The sequence below is a fragment of the Platichthys flesus genome, chromosome 22, assembly GCF_949316205.1.
Source record: "Platichthys flesus chromosome 22, fPlaFle2.1, whole genome shotgun sequence".
NCBI lineage: Eukaryota > Metazoa > Chordata > Actinopteri > Pleuronectiformes > Pleuronectidae > Platichthys > Platichthys flesus.
This window is the reverse complement of record NC_084966.1, coordinates 12350542-12373041: the sequence shown is the minus strand read 5'-3', so window position 1 is coordinate 12373041 and position 22500 is coordinate 12350542. Positions and strand designations below refer to the sequence as shown.

At 44.8% G+C, this 22500-nt stretch overlaps 4 non-coding genes across 4 annotated transcripts; all 4 read right to left on the bottom strand.

Moving 5' to 3' along the window:
* Positions 1 to 5630: 5630 nt before the first annotated feature.
* LOC133935917 (5S ribosomal RNA) lies at positions 5631 to 5749 on the bottom strand. Its single transcript, XR_009914039.1, has one exon. It is a non-coding gene; the product is annotated as a 5S ribosomal RNA (ribosomal RNA).
* A 62-nt stretch (positions 5750 to 5811) lies between these two features.
* On the bottom strand, positions 5812 to 5930 carry LOC133935893 (5S ribosomal RNA). The gene has a single exon (XR_009914017.1). It is a non-coding gene; the product is annotated as a 5S ribosomal RNA (ribosomal RNA).
* A 62-nt stretch (positions 5931 to 5992) lies between these two features.
* On the bottom strand, positions 5993 to 6111 carry LOC133944711 (5S ribosomal RNA). The gene has a single exon (XR_009916488.1). It is a non-coding gene; the product is annotated as a 5S ribosomal RNA (ribosomal RNA).
* A 62-nt stretch (positions 6112 to 6173) lies between these two features.
* Positions 6174 to 6292, bottom strand: LOC133945519 (5S ribosomal RNA). The gene has a single exon (XR_009917255.1). It is a non-coding gene; the product is annotated as a 5S ribosomal RNA (ribosomal RNA).
* Between the last annotated feature and the right edge of the window lie 16208 nt (positions 6293 to 22500).

Sequence of the window (22500 nt, the reverse complement as noted above, 5' to 3'; positions counted from 1 at the left end):
GGAAAAAAGCTTACAGAACCTGGTATTCCCAGGCAGTCTCCCATCCAAGTACTAACCAGGCCCGACCCTGCTTAGCTTCCGAGATCAGACGAGATCGGGCGTATTCTTTTTTTTTTTTAATCTTTTTTATTATTTTCCAGTTCACACATTTACAGCAAGCTATAACACACGGTATTATTTACATAAATCATCTCTGAGAAAAAAAACCTTTTACAAACCCAACTTAATCCCCTTCTCTTGTCCATCCTACACAAAAACTCACTCAATTCTAATGCTTACAGGACAAATGTTAAGTCAAATTAAAGAATACAGCTCAATCTGCATGCCCCAGTCTTTTCACCAGTTAAACAATATCTCCCCTCCCTCCCCTTCAGAAATTAATTTACTCCCACTCACAAAGAAACTTTCCGCCTTCTCCCCTCCATACTTATACATCAAGTTAACATCTCTTTTCATGATTGATTTAAACAAACTTTTTATTTTCACTTTCCGCCCCTCAAAGTGTGCGTAGTTTCTCCTGCAGACGACCGCAAGTCTGGCATGGCTCAAAACAAAATTCATTAGACAAAAATTAACGTCTTTTCTTTTTTCAAACGTACCAAACAAAAACATTGTCCTCCACCCTCCCTCCAAGTCCAGCTCAGCAGCCCAGTTTTCTTTCAAAAGTGCTTTTAAAAACTCAAAGAAATCAACTAACTCCCCACAGTCCAAAAAAGAATGTAAAAAACTCTCATGACCACTTTTGCAAACATCACACATCGCATTTACATCATTATTAATCTTATTTAGCACCACGTTTGTATAAATCCTATTGTGTCTAATTAAGAAATCGTTGTTCTCACACTCTATACTATTATACCTTATCCCCATATTTGACCATATTTTCTTTACATTCATACCCACAAACACCCTGCTCCACACTTTCTCAGCTGCCGGCTCCTTCATCACATCCCCTATCAACCATCTGTATACTTTCTTCACACTCATATCTCCCATTTTAATCTTTTTCTCATTCTCCATCACATATAGCTCAGGCATGCTTGTCTCTCCCTTCACCACACATTCACTTTTGATGATCTTGGCCCACTCTAAGGGTATACTTGTTTTAATCTTTTCATATATTTTATTTATTTTCTCTCTATTTTCCATCCCCTCGAGCTCACATACCTGATCATATATGCAATTATTTCTTAAGAATCCTGGGATGACCTCATAAATGATGTCCTTTATTTGTCTAATCCCTCCTTCTATGAATTTGGGCTCATACAATGTTTTGCCATTGTGTTTAATTTTTTCGTTTAGAAACAGGGGCAGTTTTACCAACGGTTGTATCCTCTCACATTCATATTGCATCTTAGGTAAGAATTTCCTCCAGGCTTCAAAGACCTCTCTATAAAATTCTGGTATAGTTGTCGTCATTGACTGCTTTAGGCCCATGTACCACACATACTGTCCTATGCCACCCACATCATTCATATATTTCTCCATGAAATCCTTCCACCCATATTTATATCTTCCCACAATATATTTCTTCACCGTTTTAATCCTTACTGCTGTCTTTTTTGTTTCTATATCCAATAAATTCAGCCCTCCTTCACACCTCTTTCCCACGAGTGTCCCCTGTGCAATCTTAACCCCCTTCCCCTCCCATATAAAATCACACACAATTTTGTTAAGGTCATTTTTAACCCACATTGGCATTTCTAATACAGACAACACATACACACAGCCTGATAGTAGCAAACTATTAACCACTGTCACCTTTCCCTTTAACCTGAGCTTCCTTGCCTTCCACCTCCCACATACAGTTTTTATTTTGTTGATGACTCCTGTCCATGTTGCCTCAGTTGCCTCTGTAGTTTCAACACCTAAATATATGCCCAACACTTTAATATACCTATCCTCCACCCTTAAACCTACTTCCTCTCTCTCTACGTTGCCTATATACATTATTTCTGATTTTTCTTTATTTATTCTAGCGCCCGAAGCTCTCCCATATATCTCTGCCAATTCTAGCACCCTTTTCACACAGTTCCCATCCCTCACTGTTACTGTTGTGTCGTCTGCATATTGATTTATTGTATGCACGCTCCCAGATGGTAGTTGTATTCCCCGAACTCTTGCGTCCTTTTTAATTAGTAAGGCCAGGGGCTCAGCCACAATGGCATAGAGCAATGCCGATAGTGGACATCCCTGCCTTATCGATCTCCCTAGACAAAATCTGTCAGTCAGCACTCCATTTACTTTGACACAGCTCCTTGCACCCTCGTACAACCTCCTCACCCACCCCACTAATCTCTCTCCAAATCCAAATCTCACCAGTGATCTAAATAAAAACTCATGCTCCACCCTATCAAACGCTTTATTCCAGTCTATAGCTAACGCTATTCCCCCGCCCCGTCTCTCTTCATGAATTCTATTGTATCCCTAACTGTCGCTATTGTGTCAGCTATATCCCTACCTGGTATACTATAACTTTGAGATGTTTTAATTATATCCCCTATCACTCGTTTTATTCTGTTAGCCAACACCTTGGTCAAAATTTAGTAATCTACATTAAGCAGACTTATAGGCCTATAATTCTGCAAGTCTAGTTTACTTCCTTTCTTCTTAAACACTAAGGTAATCACACCTTCTATCATCTTACCCTGCACTATCCCTGTTTTCTCAGTCTCCCTGAATACCTCTACTAAAATAGATGCCATCTGCTCCTTATATACTTTATAAAATTCAATCCCTATCCCATCACTCCCAGGACTCTACCCGCTCTTCAGGCCCTCTATCGCCTCCATCACCTCACTCCTATTTATATCTCTGTCACACCATTCACTATCATCCACACTCAGCTTGCTTTCTACACTATCCAGTACCTCCACTATACTGTCCTCCTCTAATCCACCTCTCTGATATAACTCCCCATAAAACTCTTGCACCCTCTCCAGTATGGCCACATAGTCCGCTACTACCTCCCCCTCCTTATTCCTGATTTCGTGTATATATGTCCTGCTTTGTTTGCTTTTTTCTAGTCCCAGAAAATACGCTGTGCACCTTTCTCCCTCCAGCGCATATTTTGCCTTGCTCCGTAAAATTGCTCCTCTACATTTCTCTGCCTCTTATCCCTGAAGTTCCATCTTTGCCTCTATATAATTCTCCATGCTGTAACCTTCATCATTCTCCGCTTTACTCAGCTCTCCCCTCAGTCTTTCCCTCAACTCCTTCTCTTTCTTCATCATTTTCACTTTTCTTTTCTTACTGTACCAAATGCTTATTGATTTAATCTTATTCTTCACCGTCTCCCATATCTCCCCAATCTGAGTATCTGCCCTATTGGCAACGTATTCTTTAATTTTCTCATTCTCCATATCTAATAACTCCCTAATCTGTTGTTTATATTCGCCCTCTTCAATATAACCTGCATTCAAAATCCACATCCCTCCCCCTATCTCCTCTCTCCCTACTTTAATTCTGAATCTCACCCCGTCGTGGTCACTCAGTGCATTTATTTCATGTCTTATTCTGTCTATATGTTTTATATTCTCTCCCTGTGTTAAAACCAAATCTATCCTGCTTTGTTTCAATACACCATCCCTCATTTGTCTCCTGGTGAATTCCCTCCTCTCTGGATTCTCATATCTCCACACATCTACTAAATTCTTGTCCTTCATCATGTCCAACAAGTTCTCCCTCGATTTTTCCCATCTGAACACTACACCTTGCCCTATATCTAGCCTGCTACATTTAGTATTAAAGTCCCCAACTATTATACATCTTCCAATCACTAGCCCTTTCAGATCCTCTATTATAATTCTTTTATCTATTTCTATATTCGGAACATATATATTAATTAGTCTAAACAACACATTTTGATACTTAAACTCTATTACTATTATCCTCCCTGTCCTATCTTTATATATATCTTTTATCTCATCTACCCTATGTTTTTTAATCATTATAGCCACCCCTCTTGCATTCTTAGCCCCGTTATTATAATAAATCCCCCCCCCCCACACCTCCCTCACCTCCATAACTTTTACGTCATCCCAATTTGTCTCCTGTATGCATAGGATGTCACTTCTATATATATTTAAAAGTGACCTCAGTTTGCCTCTGTCCCTTAAACCGTTCACATTAACAGAAGTTACTGTGGTCATGAGAGCTAAAAGAAAGAAAATATTTAAACCACAAACTAAAGCAAGACTCACATGCCAGACCGCTGTCCTTTATTCTCTCCCCGTGTCTTCTCCTCCTCTGCTTTCCTTTTGGCGGTCAGTCCCTGTTCTTTTTTCTTCTTCCCTCTCTTTTGTCCTCTGCCCTCCTTTCTTTGCTCCTCGTCCATTTTTTCCACCTGTTGTTCTGCTCTCCCTCGTTCATCGTCTGTAGCCTCTGCCGCATCATCGTCCTCCGCTTTTCCCCCCTGCTCCATCATCTGTTCGTCACCGTCTTTCTCAACACTGTCGCCGCTGTCAGATCTATACCGCCCTTCCCGTTCTCTTTCAGCTTCCTCGTTCCCACCTTCCGCCTTCTCTTCAGCTCCCCTTCCGTCATCGCTCTCTCCGTCTTTCTCCTCCATCTGTTCTCCTCTCTCCTCTTCCTCCTCTCTCGCCGCTGCGTTTTGTTCCTCACACTCCCGCGCATAATGCCCAGTCTTCTGGCACCTGAAGCACTTGAAATCAGGGCACTCCCTGAAGATGTGTCCTGGCTTGATGCAGAGTCGGCACACCCGCACCTGTCGGTCGTGTATTACCCTAAAGTACTCCGCTCCTCTGAGTGTCTCTAACTTGGTCGAGTACGGGAGTGATCGTACCTGCTCATTGAAGCGGACTTTTAAATATCTTGTCCCGTCCACAATCTCCGTCCCCGGCCATTTGCGCCGTTTGATAGCCGATATTGGCCGTACTCCCCACTCCTCCAGCCTTCCCAGTATTGTGGCATCTTCCATATACACCGGCAAGTCAATGAAAGAAACCACCATGTCGCTGTTCACAATCTCTCTGGCGTGCACTAAGGCTCCTTTTACGCGCACGCCATCCAGCAGTTTGCGCTTTCCCATCTCATCCTTCATGGTAATTTCGAAGTTGTTTCTCCCTCTCACACGGCACCCGCTCACCACTCCACATTGCACTTTAACTTCCAGCAGAATATCCATCATGGAAATCACTGCCGTTCCCTCCACCTCAACGTCCACGGTCAGCTCTTTCGCGTACTCTTTCTGACGTCCTCCTCCCGTTTCTGTCTGCTTCTCAATCCCATGCCTTCCTTCTCCCTCCAGTGCTCCAACTCCACTGCTAGGCATTGTCTGCTCCGGTCCTTTGTCTGCTGCCATGTGGTCCATTAGTTAAACAAAAGGCCTCCCCAAACAGCAAAAAAGCTGTGGGGAGGGTTTCAACTATAATTAAATTAAGATTTCGTCAAAATCATATATAAATCAATCAGAAGAAAAGAAATCCCCAGGCTTCTATATCAGCCTGATCTGCACACACACGTTTTCCTGCTCCCTTCACTTCCTGGTTGCACACCTGAACTCAATCTGACGAGATCGGGCGTATTCAGGTTGGTGTGGCCGTAAGCGAATGAGTTCACCCTTTAAACCTTATTTATACATGTAAATACGTCAGGTAAAAGTGGAATAAAGCTTACAGCACCTGGTATTCCCAGGCAGTCTCCCATCCAAGTACTAACCAGGCCCGACCGTGCTTAGCTTCCGAGATCAGACGAGATCAAGCGTATTCAGGTTGGTGTGGCCGTAAGCGAATGAGTGCACCCTCTGAACCTTATTTATACATGTAAATAAGTCAGGTAAAAGTGGAAAAAAGCTTACAGCACCTGGTATTCCCAGGCAGTCTCCCATCCAAGTACTAACCAGGACCGAGCCTGCTTAGCTTCCGAGATCAGACGAGATTGGGCGTATTCAGGTTGGTGTGGCCGTAAGCGAATGAGATCACCCTTTGAACCTTATTTATACATGTTAATACGTCAGGTAAAAGTGGAAAAAAGCTTACAGCACCTGGTATTCCCAGGCAGTCTCCCATCCAAGTACTAACCAGGCCCGGCCCTGCTTAGCTTCCGAGATCAGACGAGATCGGGTGTATTCAGGTTGGTGTGGCCGTAAGCGATTGAGTCAACCCTCTGAACCTTATTTATACATGTAAATACGTCAGGTAAAAGTGGAAAAAAGCTTACAGCACCTGGTATTCCCAGGCAGTCTACCATCCAAGTACTAACCAGGCCCGACCCTGCTTAGCTTCCGAGATCAGACGAGATCGGGCGTATTCAGGTTGGTGTGGCCGTAAGCGAATGAGACCACCCTCTGAACCTTATTTATACATGTAAATAAATCAGGTAAAAGTGGAAAAAAGCTTACAGAACCTGGTATTCCCAGGCAGTCATTTCTGTTTCGTGAAATGAGCCAAAGCAATTGAGAAACACTGTAAACTTACTGTGTGATTGGTGATCAGATGTGTGAAACTCAACCTTGATTACTAAAGTTCTAGTTGCACCTGAAAATTAAGCCGATGATCAAAGATATCCTTATTACAGTATATACCATGATGTTTTTCATGGTATTATGTTTCTGTGTAACAGAGTTAAGAATGCACTGTATTTATTTTACTTATAATTTGTATTTGTGAATTTTATTAAGTTATTATTTTATTTTGATAGTGCTACTTGTGGAGGTGATGTTGGGGTGTTCCACCTTTTGTGCTCCCCGAAAGTTTGTTACTTCCCCGAAAGTTTGTTAGCCCTTCCCTCCCTCAGTTTAGTTTTTCATCACTGAGGGTGAGTCACCTGTGTAAAAGCTCTGTGCTGTTTTGTAGTTTTCCTTGAAGGGATGACCGTTGTGGATTGTATGTTGCGTGTATGAGTACAGTGTGCTGTTGTTTTGAATGTTTATATGTTTTGGCAATGTTGTGGTTTGAAATCCAGGGAGATGTTATTTACATAATGCGGCCGCCATTTTGTTTTCGCTCCGCGGATTACGGCAGCCTTTGGTGTCAATTTGTTCTGTTTTGTAGAATTTTGTATGGAGAAAAAGGAGGTTTTAACAGCAAACCTATGTTGATGTCTGGAGGTATGTTTTTTTCTTTTTTTGATCTAATAACTGTTTCACCAATAATGTGTTATTGTGCAGTTTAGTTTTTCATCACTGAGGACTTTTGTATGGAGAAAAAGGAGGTTTTAAAAGCAAACCTGTGTTGATGTCTGCAGGTGTCTGCAGTTTCTGTAGGTGAATAAAGACCCAAAAACTAAATCCTGAGTCACATTTCTACATCTGTCACATTTCTACATCTGTCACATCTGTACGATTTTGACAGTGGAGTGAACTAGATAGATAGATAGATAGATAGATTACTTTATTAATCCCCGAAGGGAAATTAAGTCGTCATAGCAGCTGGTACATTTGAATAAAATAAAATAAAATAAAATAAAATGAAATGAAAAATATTGCAGTAGAAACAATAAAAACAGAAACACAAGATAAATGGGTAGATAAGGTGCAGTGGCAGATGATGGTAAGTACTGATACTATGATGGTAGATGGTAATGTTGTTGTGCAGGTGTTGATGTACACAATGAAATTATGCCAACATGTTCTGCAGAGAACAACAACTTGACTGAGAAGCGACAGTCAGTTTTGACCAGCAATAAATATTCAATTGGTAATTGGGCTAACTGAAGGCAATTGTACCTAACCGTTTGCAACGGTGTGCTAAATCATTTGAAATTTGTGCAAGCTGTTGGAAATTGTACTTGTCATTGCAAGGATGTGCTAATACAATTGCAATTTGATTAAAGGAATGAGATATTCCAATCTGTTGTGAACAAGTGCCCAGTGGTTTGGAGGTTTGCACGTGTTGTTTTGAGAATGTCATTTCTGTTTCGTGAAATGAGCCAAAGCAATGGAGAAAAACTGTAACACCAAGCAGCAAAGGTTACTAAAAGTCATCATGTGAGGGCTACATATTTCCCACATATTCTTCCCAAACTGCCCCCATCCCTTACCCCCGTCTAACAAATTGCTTTTTGTTTAAAGTTGACTTTCATTGCCATCTCCACAGACACGCACACATGCATTATACAGATTTCAGTCTTAACAAGCTCAACAAATTTCTGGGCAGAGTGACAATCTCTCAAATTTGACTTTGCTTTCGTACCTTTGATTCATGAGTTAAAAACTATAAGATCAACAACTACAATGTTGTTTTTGTTATGCCATTAGCTTGGATGTTTACATGCTACAATTTACACAAACACTTTCACATACTGGACACGTGTGTATATTCGTGATCTATTGATCAATAGGTAACATATTGACAGGTTAACAGAGATTTCTCACCCACGGGTCAAATCGTTTTTTCAGAAACGTTTGTCATGTTTAAATGATTATTTTACACAAATAATAATGATCATAATATACAGAAACATGTATCCCAGTGTTACTATGATGAGCAAAAGTTGGTATTTACTAAGTACAGAAATTTCAAATTCCAGTAAAGCTTAAACATTTTCTAGAAAATAAATGATGTAGCCTGTTGACTTGTGGTATTAAATTAGAGAAATGTACCACAATATTAATTTAATCATTGCTTGAGGTTAATATTGACAAATTCAACATGGATATGAACTGTATCGCTACTGACTCTCCAGCATCCTCAACATGAAACGTTCACGGCTCTGATAGGAAGTCTGGCTCAACTTCATCAGGAGCCTCGGCCATCAGCGGTGTGTTTCCTGCCTACACAATTACTTGATTTTATTAAAAACAGATCCTCAGCAGGTGCTTGTTTTCACTCGGTGTCTCTGAACAAACATGTGGAGCAGCTAGGAAACGGGTTTTGGTGGAGCTGTGGTGCTTTTGAACTTATTTTAGGAGAGAAACTAGTGGGAAAAGCCGCTGAGCAGCGCTGCTCACCGCGGTGAACGGGTCGTGTTCGGAGGCTCCACCGACCAAATGCAGAGAGCATCAGAGCTCTTCATGACTTCAACATGAAGACAAATAAGTCCGCTACCTGCTTCCTCACTGTCAGCCTCCAGCACCGCTCACCCACTGAGTTTTTACTCGTTTATCAGTAAAGAGAAAACACAAGTGTCTGTGCGTTCACACTGTACACGGGAGCCAAGGCTCGATTGAGTCTCCACGGTTCTCATGGTGTGTTCAAGTACCGCCTCCCGATCAGGACTCTTCATCAGTCCTGTAACTCACTCCGTTAGTTCGTCGTTGATCTAAACGCAAAGAGAAAGATGGCAGAAGTCGCTCCATTCCAGCACCAGCCGCCGCCAAGGTTAAAGCGGCCAAGAAGAAGGTCGTGAAACCGAAGACCGCCGGCCCCAGCGTCAGTGAGCTCATCGTGAAGGCCGTGTCCGCGTCCAAGGAGCGCAGTGGCGCGTCCGTGTCCGCCCTCAAGAAGGCTCTGGCTGCCGGAGGCTACGATGTGGAGAAGAACAATTCCCGCGTCAACACCACCATCAAGAAGCTGGTGGTCAGCGGGACCCTGGTCCAGACCAAGGGAGCCGGGGCCACCGGCTCGTTCAAGATGAGCAAGAAAGAGGCAGTGAAGAAGGCCGCTCCCAAAGCCAAGAAGCCCGCCGCCAAAAAACCCGCAGTGGCTAAAAAGCCCAAGTCGGCGGGAGCCAAGAAGCCAGCAGCCGCTAAAAAGTCCCCGAAGAAGGTGGCTAAACCAGCAGCGGCCAAGAAGCCCACCAAGAGCCCCAAGAAGGTGGTGAAAAAGTCGCCTGCTGCCAAGAAGTCCCCCGCGAAGAAGGTCACCAAACCAAAAGCGAAGAAGACAGCAGCCAAGAAGAAGTGATCTGTCCTCACTGTGAAACATGTCCATCCTGGTAAAAGGCTCTTTTAAGAGCCACACACGTCTTTCCACAAAGAGCTGTTTCCTCATCATTCATCACCACTGTCCATAAATATGTAGAGACAGAGTTCTTTACTACAGGGAGTCTAGATAGATTGAGCAATATTAGATGTCATCTTACAATGTTCAGATTAAGAAGTTAGTAAATATCAAAACATCAAATATTATAAAACATAGCTTTAAACTCTGAAGGAGTAGCCTACTCCAACTTCACACATGCATCATGTAACATGATGTTCAGCAATATCGTCATTACTTCATATACCATACTTTTTAAACATTAGAAATATAATTAGAAAACAGACACTGATTATTCTGCACTTTGTGTAGATTGTTTTTTTATGAACATCAGAAGAATCTCAATCCTGTAATTCTGAATGCTGAGATGGCGAGCAGAACCCAGACCATGGATGCAGTGTGGCCAACTGTTTGATCCAGATTGAACCTGATGGTTTATCCAGAAGACATCAGACCCCAGTACTGCCCGTCAGGTAGACAGGTAGTACTGAGTTTAGAGACATAAAGACCCGGACCAGAACGGAACCAGTGAATCTTCAAGCACACACTATACTGGGAACTGAATATATACACACACACTGAAAGGACAGTTATTTTATGAGAATTAAATAATTTATTGTGTTTGTATTATGTTATACTGTTTTATATTGTGATTGTTTGGTTGATTGTTCAATAAATTGGTAATTTGTTCAACTTGTTCTTTGACATAAACAAGTACTCAACAAATTATATATATATAACACTTGTCTGGGTCTAGTATTAGAAAAAAGCACAAAATATCGACCTAAATTCCTATATATACATATATATATAATATAAATAATAACATTAACAATAATAAACCAATATTTCTTATAATTACCCTGATGGTAATAAGTTATATCATCTCTTTTATATGTAAGTCAATCTTACGTGCTGTTCTTTCATATTAGTCAATTTTACCTGTTGCTCCTTTATAAGTAAGTCAAATAATCAAATAACCTATGGTATCAAAGGACCCAATTATCTATGTGACATGACAGCATCATAGGATCAAATAATCTAAGGATATGATCTTTGAATTTATTTGAACAGTGTTATTTAATACATATATTATATATAATATAAATAATAACAATAATAAAACACATATTTCACAATCACTCTCACTCCTCCTTTTCTTAATATAGCAGCTCCCCTCATGTTCCCATCGTCATTGTTTGTATACACATCTCCCATCTATTCGTTCTGCACTTCTCTCATTTGGATTTCAAATCACTGTGTTCCTTGTAAACATATGTCATAATTACTCATCCCATATATCTGATGTATTTTGTTTTTCAGCCCACTGGTATTTAATGAAATTAGTGTTAGCATTATTAGTATTCTTGTTTTCAATCTTTATTCTTACTCTTACTTTTCTTATTTATCCTCCTTTGCCTCTCTGTGTCCTGTCTTTTCCTTATTGGTGATACTTTTTCCATTAATTCCATGTCTGTTTCAGATCCTGGCGACATAGACGTTGCCTAGGGATGTTCAGCGATATCGTCATTACTTTATATACCATACTTTTTAAAGAGTCTGACTTAGCTGTTATATTTATCATAGCTACCTCGTGTCTTTCCTTGCTAAATATAAAAGTGACAGCTGCTTAGAAAAATGACAATTCCGGCCTCACATCATGTAACCATACTGTGCTGTAGTAACCTCAGGCAGCCAACAGATGGAGCTGCTCTCCGAATGATGTGAACCTGAGTAAAGTCCACTACCAGAAGAACTCTCCTCCATGTTCTGTCAGAAGCTTTGTTTTCCAGTAGCTCAGCTTCTCCTGCTTTATTGCAGCTACTTGTTTGAGTCACAGAAATGAGCTCTGTAGCTGCATCAACTTGATCAGTGGCTGTCATCAGACACTGCAATACCAACAGAGGGAAAGTTACGAGGTTAAATTTATTAACAGGGAGTAGAGGGTTTTTCCAGGTGAGGTTTTTCTCAGCTTTATCAATCAAATTTATGATTTAAACACCAAGTAAATGTTTCAGCTTATAATTAAAATAAACTATCTCAAGACCAACATTACAACCTTAGCTCACCTGATGAGGCCAAAGCTATTTGAGTTCACTGAAGAAGACTCTGAGAAGTCGTCGAAAGCTCAGCAAACAAGTGGAGGTCTTGGTTGAACTGATCCAGAGTCCTGCTCCTCTGGGGATAAAGAGTAAACTTCAGTGCTCAGCACATTTATTGAGGAATCCAAAGCATTCAGATGGTGACAGAGCTCCATGCACTGTTGTTCAGGACAGCCTCTTCACTGTCACACCAGAAGAATCACAGGAGAAAATGTATACAATAATAATTATGATGGCTGAGCTCCATTTAGCTGCTCCACTTCAATGGTCCTGGTGTTGTGAATGCTGGATCACTGTCACGTTTACTGGGGCACTTCAATACAACAGAGGACCTGGTCAATGTTTTGAATGAAAACTTGTCTCATGTGAAACACGTCTATAATCACACATGTGACCGGACACACAGCACCTAACTTTTAAAAGCTGATTTTACAGATTAAGCAAAGGTACCAGAGTTATTGTTTATGACTACATTACTATCATATGATAGTTTGTAAGATGTTTAACCAATAGCTATCTTTACTTCTCACCCTAGATTTGCATAATGACAATGTAAAGAGGGTGTAAATTGCATTAAATCTGATCTACCCACACTAGTTTCTATTTCATTAGGAAGATAGTATGTGTTGTTTTTGCATTCATACCGTCCATCATGAGAGATGTATGCCATGGATCCATGAACCTTAGACGTACTGAAATTTGAAGTGTGTATCTTTTATATTTAAACTTCCAGATGAGTGATGGTTTCCTCACCAGATGACACAAACATCTGACACAGAATAAACCATACCAATGAATACATATTGAATGCTAGTGGACTGCAGAGGGTGGTGAAAACTGCCCAGCGCATCACTGGTTCCTCACTCCCCACCATTGAGTCGGTCCAGAGCAAGAGATGTCTGCGGGGGCTCGCAGCATCGTCAAGGGCAGCTCACACCCCAGCCACAGACTGTTTGCCCTCCTCCCTTCTGGGAGACGCTACAGGGTCCTCCGTTCCCGGACCAGCAGGTCCAGGAACAGCTTCATCCCTGTGGCTGTCACCCTGCTAAACTCTGCACCACAGTAAAAGCAGCTGCCCCGCACCACACACACCTCCTCCAGTGACTATACTTCCCTCCTCCACCCTGGCTTGGACTGCCGCCCACCGTCCTCCAACCATTACACATTTGCACTAGACTGCTACTTTTTTTACTACTGTATAATCCCACCAATAGTGTATTCATATTCATATATATTGATCTTGCTCATAGTATATTCATCGTTCTTATATAATAAAATACCTCTTAATACTGCACTATTCCCTATATATTTCTTACTGTACATATCTTAAGTATTTACAAATTTTACTTCACATTTTCAGTTTTTTAAATTTGCACATTACTCTACACTTTTACTGCCTTTATTGCACTTCTGGTTATATTTAAAAAGCCCTTCTACTGTGCAAAGACAATAAAGTTGAATCTAATATAATCTAAAAATGACTTGTGCGTGTGCTTTAAATTGATGGGTGATATGAGGGGTTTTGTTCTTTAGAGTTGAGTGTGTGGCTCTTAAAAGAGCCTTTGTGTCGTTGGTTTCCAGCAACTTTGCTTTACTTGGACTTGGGGGCCTTCTCGGTCTTCTTGGGCAGAAGAACAGCCTGGATGTTGGGCAGCACGCCGCCCTGAGCGATGGTCACTCCGCCCAGGAGCTTGTTGAGCTCCTCGTCGTTGCGGACGGCCAGCTGCAGGTGGCGGGGGATGATACGGCTCTTCTTGTTGTCGCGGGCGGCGTTTCCAGCCAGCTCCAGGATCTCAGCGGTGAGGTACTCCAGCACAGCCGCCAGGTAGACGGGGGCGCCGGCACCAACGCGATGTGCGTAGTTGCCTTTACGCAGCAGTCTGTGAACACGACCGACGGGGAACTGGAGCCCAGCGCGGGAAGAGCGAGTCTTTGCCTTCGCTCTGGCCTTTCCGCCGGTTTTGCATCTGCCTGACATTATGGATGTAGATTGTTTCCTAACACACGTCTAAAGAAACTGCGGTGAAAGGCATGATCACTCCCCTATATATACGCGGATTGAGCGGGACGGTTCATGCCTGACCAACCAGAATAGAAGCCTCCAGCTGAGCAGCGGGGGACGGCCGACCCTTTTGTCGAACGTTAGTTACGTATTGTAACTCTAGATTCTATGAGTATAGGCGCAGCCCTTTAAGGCTATCGCTAGTGGGTTTATCACTTGCGCGCATGCGCAGCACTGAAAACTTTAGTCCACGCCCACCAACGGTGGGCCCCGCCCCGGTCTCACCTGCATAAATTGGGGTGAGACCGGCCGCTCGCTTCCCTACTAATAGCTTTTTCTTCAGCCATAGAGGAAAACCAGTGAGGCCCAAGACTTAAGGGCTGCGCCTATACTCATAGAATCTAGAGTTACAATACGTAACTAACGTTCTATATCGTATAGGCTTCGCCCTTTAAGGCTATCGCTAGTGGGTTAAAGGCGAAGCTCGATGTTGTCCATGCCTCACTGGGTCTGTACAGTACCACAAGCATAAACACATCTGCCTATGTAGCAAAGCGGTAAATGAAAGGTTGCCCACAACGCCACCTGAGGAGTTTCACCTCAGGAATAAACTATTGATAATATGTGCAACAGCACAGGTTCGTTGGAATCACTTGGGGCATGAGACGTGTTTAAATCAATAATAAATCAACTTTAATAAACACAAATTCACATCGTCGAAACACAAAACAAACCTAACACTTGAGTTAAAAATAAGTAACTAACTGGACAGGGCTGTGACTTACCACGGCGACGAGAACCAAACAAAAAGGGGAAGGGACTAATAAAACAAACCACCCGTGACACAGCACACCAAACAAAAAGGGTTGTGAAGAAAACTCCCTCCACCAGGAATTGGGTCGCCGCCTCCGGGCCACAGCACCTGACCACAACAAAAATATTATTAAAACAAGTCAAGGGTTAAAACACTTTTGAACAAACAAACAAAATAACACATACAAATACAATAAAACTAAGTTAAATGTAACTATAAAATATGGAAGTCCCCCTGCACGTGTCCCCTCCACGTGCCGTGAAGGCGTAGCGTGGAGTATAGATCAAGGGTGTTGGTTCACATGGACACGGAGCTGGTCAATTCATGTAATAGTTTCTGTGATATTAAAATCAACAATAATAAACCAGAGTTTCAGTAGATGAATGAATTCCAGGGGTGCCAGAACAGCAGGTTCCAGTTCTGTGTACACGGGGCTGCAGGGCGCCGATGAGGGGGCAGGACCTCAACAACCGTGTCAGGCCAAGGCAGTGTCTCCGTAACCCGGAGGGAGGGGGATTTGTTTGCCGCCGCTTAGTCCTGTAGCATTAGCTGTAAGGTGGAATCAGTGTCAGCTATGGCATGATAGAAGCAAGGGTGGCAGACAACGTAACTCACCCCGCTGGCGCACGCCATCGCACTCGTCTTCCCTGGTGGAGCGACTCCACGCTGAATGCCAGTCCGGCAATGTGACAAGTCAAGTGTGCCGACCAAGGTCCCGGAACGAAACAACACGCCAGGGAGACGCGAGTACGAGTGGGCTGCTGCCTTAAATAGAGGCCGACAGCGCCACCCTTGACGGGGAGGGCGCATGCAGGCACAGCGCCCCCAGTGGCAGGGAGGGCACCCGCATCTGGCCACACCTAATAACCATCAACCATTCCAGACGTCGTGATGGAATAATGTAAAATATTCCAATATGGAATGGTCAGGAAAAGACTACTGCTGTAAGACGTGGCAGACGAAAGTTACGCACTGTAAACAGTCCAACAAATACAGAGTAGAAACCAAACGTCTCTCCCCATCTCCAAAGATGGAAGGGAGAACGTCATACAGAGGCATCCAATAACCATCACTCTGACAAAACACTTAGTACAGAGTGAGTCATGGAGAAACGGGAGACATCCCGCAGATAAAAGCGGATGAAGGAACAGGCAGAAGACCAGGAAGCTGCAGTGCAGATATCCTCTACCGTCATTCCTCCATGCAAAGCCGCCGAGGAAGAAATTCCTCTGGTGGAATCAGCTCTGATGCTCTGTGGGGGGTCCATGCCTGATGAGAGGTAAGCCTGTGAAACGGCCTCACAAAGCCAATGAGACAGGCGCTGTGCCGACAGAGGGAGCCCTTGAGAATGCTCCCTGTAATGCACAAACAGACGCTGAGAACGTCGCACCGGGGCCGTGCGCGCCACATAACAGGCCAGCGCGCGCACAGGACAGAGAAGATGGGAAGTTACCTCTTCCTCTGAATTGTGAGGGGGTGGGAAAAAACCCTCCAAAGTGATCACCCTGGATCGGAAAGAACTTGTGATGCTTTTAGGAGTAAAAGCAGGATTAGGGGGTAAAATAGCCGAGCTGCCATCTCCTTGGATCCGAAGACATGAAGGTGCCACAGAGAGAGCAGACAAATCACTAACCCTCTTTGCAGATGTCAAAGCCAACAACAAAGCTGTTTTGACTGACAACAATTTAAATGAAATTTGCTCTAATGGTTCAAAAGGAGCTTTCACCAAAGCACGTAAAACCAATGCTAAATCCCACTGAGGGGCCAAAGAACGTGGCACTGGCCTGTTTCTTCTTACGCCCCTCAGGAAACGCTTTGTCAGAGGATGACTGAACACTGTTCTGCCACCGAACCCCTCATGACAGGAAGAAATAGCAGCAGCGTATGTCTTCACCGTGCTGAAAGCCAAATTCCTATCCATCAAAAGCTGGAGGAATGACAATACCTGAGGCAGGGGACACACCGTGGGATCCAGACTCCTGTTATGTGGAGAGACATGTGAGCTGGCCACTGTCCTCCCACCACTTGTGACAGACACGTTCCCCCCCATCCCGAGAGAGATGCGTCTGTGAACACTGAAATGTGTGATGCAGCTCTGCCCAGCGGCACTCCCGCTGACAGTGTGCGGGAATTCTTCCAGTGAAGAAGATCTGCGTTCACTGAGGGAGGAACGACTACCATGCGTTTTCGCTGACGCACAGGATCGACGTGCAGACGAATGAACCATTTCTGCAGACGTCTCATGTGTAACAGACCCAGGGGCACTACCACGTGACCTGCTGACATCATGCCCAGCAGGCGCATGACAGAGAGAGCTGTCACAACATTGGGGGGCGTGACGCGACGGAGAAGAGCTGTCAAAGCCTCTGTTCTCTGCTGTGAGAGCCGCGCTCTTATGCTGACGGAGTCTAACTCCACCCTCAGATACGTCACGAACTGGGCGGGGAGAGCGGAGCTTTTCTTCCAGTTGATTGTGAAGCCCAGACTGGACAGATGACACACCAGTGTTTTTGTCTTTAAAACTGCTTCTTCCCTGGAGCGAGCTAATAATAGCAGGTCGTCCAGGTAGAATAGCACTCTCATCCCTGTCCTGCGCAACGGCTCCAGCGCCGTTTCCACACACTTGGAGAAAGTGCGTGGAGCCAGAGAGTAACCGAATGGCAGGCGGTTGTACTGATACTGTATCCCCTGGAATGAGAAGCGCAGATATCTCCTGTGCTTCGACACGATCGACACGTGGAAATATGCGTCCTTCAGATCTATGGAGGTGAACCAGTCTCCCTGGTGAACACACTCCAACACCTGTCTGATCGTGAGCATGTGAAACCGCCTCTCCGACTTGTTGAACAGAGACAGGTCGAGGATCGGTCTCACTCCTCCCGTCTTCTTTGGAACCAGGAAATAACGGGAGTAAAAACCCTGTGTCTCCTCTCCCTCGGGAACTTTGGAAATTGCATTTTTCCCCAAAAGTTCCTGTAGCTCTGACTGAAGAGCGAGACAATGTTCCTGAGATGAAAGGATTGTTTCCACTATCCCGTTGAACCGCGGGGGAGGGGAAGCAAACTGCAGAGTGTAACCTCGGCTGATAATCCTGTCCATCCATTTGTCCATCAAACACACGCGCTGCCACTCTGAGTAATGCTCTGAGAGGGGGCGTGCACTTGCTTGGTGCTCTGTGGCTGTCATTGTGACGAGCCAAGCCAGAGCCCTGACCGCCGTTGTTCGCATCGGAGGACTCTCCGGAACAACCCATGGGGGGCTCGCAGCGAAAGGGCTGAGCAGAAGCCCCCGGGGCACACAGGTTCTCAACCACACTTGTGGTCAGACGCTGACAAGGAGATGACGCTCCGCTGTCAAACGGCCGCTCCTTTTATTTTACAAGGCTCCTGAACGCATCTCTTATGTGCGATCAAACCTTCGCTCCCGGAGAGAGGAGGAAGGGAGACGCTGAGTGCAGATACAGTGTGTGTGTCGTCCATACGAGGCGTTAAGACGGCGCTCGATGGCTCATGGTTACACTTACTGTTAGCAGAAACATGTGAGGGGGAACACCCTGTCTTTGAGACAGAGGAGATGTATCGGCTTAGTGTCGTGAGTCTGTGCCGTGGATCAACGGACAGCTCACACAGTGTGGGGAATGTGTGTGAAACAGTGGCAGCAGAGCCAGCGGACTCAGGGGCAGACTGTTTAAAGGATTTGCTCTTCTGGGGAAAAGTTTTTGTTTTATTACAAAACTCCCCTTGAACTTATCACACATATTCCCTTCTAAATGTCAGAATCTCTTCCCCTGTTTCCTGGGGGGTTCCTCCGGTGGGTTGGACCAGGTACAGGCCGGGCGCCGATTCTTCCACCGAGGGATTCTGTCGTTCAGCTGGCGGGCCCGCCCGAGGAGGAGGAGGTGGGGGCTGAACAGCCGAAGCAGGGGGGCGAGACGCTGCCGCCACGGCTGTGGCGGGGCGCCTTGACCGCTGGTAAGAAGGAGCCCGGTGGTCCCGCCGGGGATCCTGTGGACTCGAGACTCGAGACAGGTGTCTCCGGAACCTGTCGGCCTCATCTGCTGTTTTCTGCATCTCTTCGAGCGCCGTCTGCAGCCGAGGCCCGAAGAGTCCGTCCGGACTAATCGGCGCCTCCAGGAGGTCCTTCCTCAGCCCCTCCGGGAGGTTGGAGCGCTCCAGCCAGACACCTCGATGCAAAAGCGTCTGCCATGATGAGATGCAGGAACCCACCACCGCGATGGACGCACCCAAGGTCTGGAGCATGCGGGTGGCCTCGGACAGATCTTCCGCTCTATCGGCCAGAAGGTGTAGCTCCAGAGACATGGAGTGTAACCAGTGGGACAGTAACACTACATTGTTAGCCGCTGCCACTGTCTGGACGGCGCACTGGTGTGAGCGGTCCGCCAGTCTCGTCATCGTCTGGCCCATAGGGGAAGGCGGTACAGGGCGCCGACCCCCGAGCGGATTCACCTTCACGCCGAAAACAGCGGCCAAGCTCGGCTCTAAAGGGGCCACAGGTGGGAAACCATCCTGGGAAATCCCCGCCACTCTTGTGAAGGGGGTGTAAGAGAGGACCGGGGACTTCAATTTCCCAGGCTCCTCCGCTGATCGGGCCATGTAATCCTGGATCCCCGGGAAACAGGGCCAGCACGCGTCCTGCCGGGGCCGACGTGCCGGTGTGACGACCCCGATGAGGTTATCTGGCGTAGCCGAGACCTGCGGAAATGGCACCGACAGCTGCCTGGAAGTCGCCGCCTTCTCAATCATTGCTGGCTCCTCGGAGAGCTTTTCGTGCAGCTCTCCTTTTTCTAACTACACGTCGAAATGGCGGAGAGCCCACGGATAGCCCTTGGCTGTGATTGGTCCGCTAACGCCAGCATTTCGGAATGGAAACTTCCTGTTCCATTCCCTACATCACAATAAACCAAAATCACAACTACGACTCTATGATTAATGTGACAAGTGTGTTAAGCCAGCGGCGTTGTCCGGCTGACGGTGGCTGGCTAGAGCACTTACGGCATGTGTGTACGGTCACATACTGTTATAACGAACTTTCATAACGTGGCTAGCGGGCTAACCACCATGCTAACTGCGGTGGGAACAGCGCAAAAACCGGCTGACCTTAATCCCACGGCTCATGACACTGTTTCTCAAACACCGTCAGGTTAGAAGCAAACACTTTAGATCGATACTAACTAACGGTAGTAGTTAGTATCGGGTGTCCCTGCTGACTGTGTGTGGAAGCTGGGGGGAAGCTAGCTGCCTCCGTGTAGCTTCAAGCTGTTGCAGCTGTTGAATTAGCAACGCAGTTTGGAAACAAGACCGGGGAACCGTTGCGTTAAGACGCGATAACATAAGCATTATGACCCGCTGGGTGTCACTTTATTCAGCAAAAACTGTCGCGTCATCAACATCCTTTTTCTGTTAGCTGCCATCGTTCACTGTGTGTGAGGAGCCGGGAGGACGTAAATAAACCAGCGTGGACTTCTTCTATATACCTCATGAGGTAGGCTTCTCTAAGCTCGACTTCAGTTGCGCCATCTACTGTTCTGGCGGTGAATTGTTTTCACAACAAAAAGGCTCGTAGAACTATAAATCAAAAAGGGTCCGTCCGCTCCGTCCGTCCGTCAGTCCGCAACGGACTCGGAGTAGCATACATTGGCCTTTAAACTGCTGCTGCTCCACTGACCATAACAACGGCTCTTTTAAGAGCCACTTCACTGTACTATAGACAAACGTCCTTTGTTGCCCTTCTCGTTATAGACCGTTAATACATATAATACACTAAAGAATTGACTTCAGAGTTCAAAGTTAATATCACTGCCATTGAAGTATAATAAATTAATTACTTTCTGTAAAGTAACCAAAGTACAATACAGGAAAGCTTTTAACAGATTTAAACATCTATCCATTCTAGTTTTACAACATTAACTGAACAGCAAAAAGATATTAGTATTTCATAATACTACATGAAGATGAGTTTACAGTAAAATATTTGTTACATTATTAGTTCTGCAAAGAATACACATTGGAAAGTATGCAAGGTAAGACCTGGCCTGCTATAAATCTAATCATTAATATTGCTACTTCAACAGCACAAGTTATTTAAAATGTTGTCCCTGTTAAAACACTCCAACTGTTTGGAAAGACCAACGTCCCCCAGGGATTGGAGCTCGTATACACAGCCGTGAACATAATTTTTAAGATTAAGATGCATTTATGTATTAGTCCCAAACACATGCACAGACATACAAAGGCCCACTCATGCAGTTAGGGAAATTTAATCTCTGCTTTTGACAGAGCAGTGAGCGAACATGTACGGGGCTCGGGGAGCAGATGTTGGGGTCACTTCTACGTTTAGAAATTAAAGAGGAAACAACTATTAATAATTATGTTATTTGATGTTTTGATATGAAATAACTTTGAATTCTTCACATTGTAAGACATCTACTCAAAGAACGACTTATTGTTGTTGAGCAGAGGATGTGAGCTCTCATTGACTCGGTGTTTGGCTCTTAAAAGAGCCGTTGTGTTGTTGAGCTGTTGGAAAGTCAGTTTATCCTCCGAAGCCGTACAGAGTGCGGCCCTGTCTCTTCAGAGCATACACCACGTCCATGGCGGTGACGGTCTTCCTCTTGGCGTGCTCGGTGTAGGTGACAGCATCGCGGGTCACGTTCTCCAGGAAAACCTTCAACACGCCGCGGGTCTCCTCGTAGATCAGACCGGAGATACGCTTCACTCCGCCACGGCGAGCCAGGCGGCGGATGGCGGGCTTGGTAATTCCCTGGATGTTATCACGGAGAACTTTGCGGTGACGCTTTGCGCCTCCTTTACCGAGCCCCTTTCCTCCCTTTCCTCGTCCAGACATCTTTCTTCAGTAAGATGAGATCTAGTCAATGCACTGCTACGCGAAAACACAGCTAGTCATAGCCAGAATGAGGACCTGTTAGAAGACAGAGGCAGCCGTCTTCCTCCTCTGTGGATTCTCATGGCCGCTGATAAATACGTCAATGGTGCGCTAGCGCCTCCACAGGTGTGGATGTAGGACGGCAGATATTAAAGTCTGACACTTTCTCAGTTTTGTGTAGCAGTAGGACTGTAGCACGTTTCCATCAAGTAGGAATAGTGCCGGTGAAAAAGGCTTGGTTAGAAATAAGAGTATCATTAGGACTGATTGTGGAAGTACTTAGTCAAAGTATGAATATTGAGCAGCCTTGAATGAAAAACAATGGTCACACAAAGACTCAGCTCACGATGTCTCACTTAGCCCTCCTGTTAGCCTCACAGTTAAATAGTTTATCCTTTGAGTCCTTTGGACCCCAGCTATTAAAACCCTCCATAACATTATTGGAATAAAAATTGTAACCTAAGTGACCAAGTATGTAACCAAGTATGGTTTGTGTGTTTGTTAACTACTTAAATAGCTTTTAAGCTTTTAAAAAAAAAAAAAAAAATGACATGTAATGTAATCTAAAACACAACCCCCAACCAAACGTGTTAGTGCAGTGTCCAGCAGTGTAAGCACTTGATGCTTGTGTGGAACTGTTTTTGAAAGTGTATTGGACATTTATTATAAGTCCGGGCTGACAGTGTGACTATGTTCACCTTTCATTTTGCATCATTGGATACTGACCAGTTTTAAAAGCACCTCATGTATGCTTTTTAGTGTTGTTGATTTCAACCTGACATTCTGCTGGATTCTGTT